General features: G+C 44.1%; 1 non-coding gene across 1 annotated transcript; it reads left to right on the top strand.

The window, feature by feature from the left end:
* The first annotated feature begins 1,319 nt into the window (after positions 1-1,319).
* TRNAH-GUG (transfer RNA histidin (anticodon GUG)) lies at positions 1,320-1,391 on the top strand. Its single transcript has one exon. It is a non-coding gene; the product is annotated as a tRNA-His (tRNA).
* The last annotated feature ends 625 nt before the right edge of the window (positions 1,392-2,016 follow it).

The following is a 2,016-nucleotide window of genomic DNA, read 5'->3' as shown; positions in this document are numbered from 1 at the left end:
TGCAAAGCCTGTGTCCACAATTTGCACTCTATGCGTTGACTGAAAAAACATTTTCGTTATCATTCCCTTGGTACGTGCCCACAGCGGAAGTTATGAATGTGGCACACGCACGACAGTACTCTAGGAGACGGCTCTTGGTCAGCCAAGAGGTTTGTGGACGCCCTCGCGGCAGCGTGACTTACCAGGGGCACCCACCTGCGGTGCGTCCAGGCCAGAGAGCGCTCCGCCTTGCTTCTCACACAGAATCTCTAGGGCTCAGGAGCTCGCGACAATGTTCTTCTGTGTGACCACGGGAGGAAAACGGACTTGTGAGGGTTTGAAGGAAGACAGAAGGGGCTATAGATCAGCAGAAGGGAGGGAATGAGTGGCCATTTGTGTCCGAAGCGGTTAGCTGCAGAAACATCCTCCTTCCAGAAGCACTGGCACCCACTCAACAGGTGGGTTAGGGTCTTGCCACCCCACAAGCAGTGCCAGCCGGCCCCAACTGCTCCTGAATCCCCTCTGTTCAGAAAGCTTAAAGGAGACACCAGATAACTATTCCTGGATTAGAAATGTGTTCATATACATTTTCTTTTATAGCCTTTCAAATAACTTTGACTAATTTTTGCAGCAAGGAAATTTATTAAACTTTTGTCATAGAATGTTCCAGTTTCTTTGCGTGCCGGGTTGCCAATGTTACTGGGAAGATTTCTTTTCTAGAGATTATTGTGGCTTTAAAACCTACATATTCTGGAGGAAAAGTAGCTTCATGTATCAGTGGGTTTGAAAAGGGGCCTTTCCTCAGTCAGGGATTGCTCACTCCGTCTTCTTCTAATAGGAGAAACAAGCCGTTCTGATTCTCCCCACTGCTCAGGCCCTTTTGCTCTTGCCATGTTTTATATGGCTAGGCAGCCTGGCACATGGAAGTCAGGCGAGTGGTGGAGAAAGCACCAAAGAAGCTCAGAGTCATATGCCATTCAGTGCAACATAATTGGTGGTGGCGGTTGGGGTGGGAAATCTATATTCATCGTTGGTTAAAAGTAGGAAGCATGAGTCAACAGACTAGTTTCTCTTGGTCTTATTACTTTGATTGCCATTTCCTGGATGGTAATTCTTGTGAATCTTACCTAATATAATTTCCCAAGTCAGCCAAGGAGACAATGTTGGTTTCAGCCACTTTGTTATTGTTCCGCTAAATAATTAGAGATTATTGAACACTGTTCCTTTTTCCCAGGATTAAGAACATGTACATATTCAGACAATAGATGGCAGTGTTTCCACAAATTTTAATACTGCAATAGCTCTTAAAGGAAGCCAGGTGCTCAGTCAGCTTGTAGCATGCCGTGATCGTATAGTGGTTAGTACTCTGCGTTGTGGCCGCAGCAACCTCGGTTCGAATCCGAGTCACGGCAGGAGGAGAGGAAGCTTTTGGAAGAGAACAACACTAGTCCCAAGTTGTACTCCATCCAAACGACATTTTGCAACCGGACGTAGAATAATGGCAATCAATAAAAGAGAAACCACTGTAAATATTTTAAACTTCAGACAGATGATGGCATACACAGGGTAGCTTTATTAAGGCATTAATCCTGTTGCAAGTGTGTTGTGAGTGGTTTTTTTTATTTGCATTGACGGGTAATATGATAAAACTGGAGTGTAGTGGGCATGTAATTATTATTAATTACAACTACTTAAGCTCTGCTTTGAGTGGACTCATCAGGTCTGCTTGCTTTTGAGCCTTGCCAGGACGGTACAGTAATAACAGCCCTGAATTATTTGGAAAGATGTCAGCAGTAGATGTGGAAATCCTGTTTAACCAGGCATGAATTGTTGTTAGGAGGGTTTTTTTCCAGGATGACAGAGAGAAAATGAACCGTCCCTTATCAGTAATTGCAGGAAACATTTTGTTTCTACGATATGAACTGGCCGTAATTTAACTTTCCTGCATCACTGGATAATGTAAGAAGCCAGTTGTTGCTCAGAACAAAATTCTCTGAAGTGGGCATTTGGGTCTGATAAAGGGCAAATTATAGGTAG

The sequence above is a fragment of the Artibeus jamaicensis genome, unplaced genomic scaffold, assembly GCF_021234435.1.
Source record: "Artibeus jamaicensis isolate MK-2021 breed Jamaican fruit bat unplaced genomic scaffold, CSHL_Jam_final scaffold_1964, whole genome shotgun sequence".
Lineage (NCBI taxonomy): Eukaryota > Metazoa > Chordata > Mammalia > Chiroptera > Phyllostomidae > Artibeus > Artibeus jamaicensis.
Note: the sequence above shows the minus strand (reverse complement) of the source record. Positions and strands in the feature narration are given on the sequence as shown.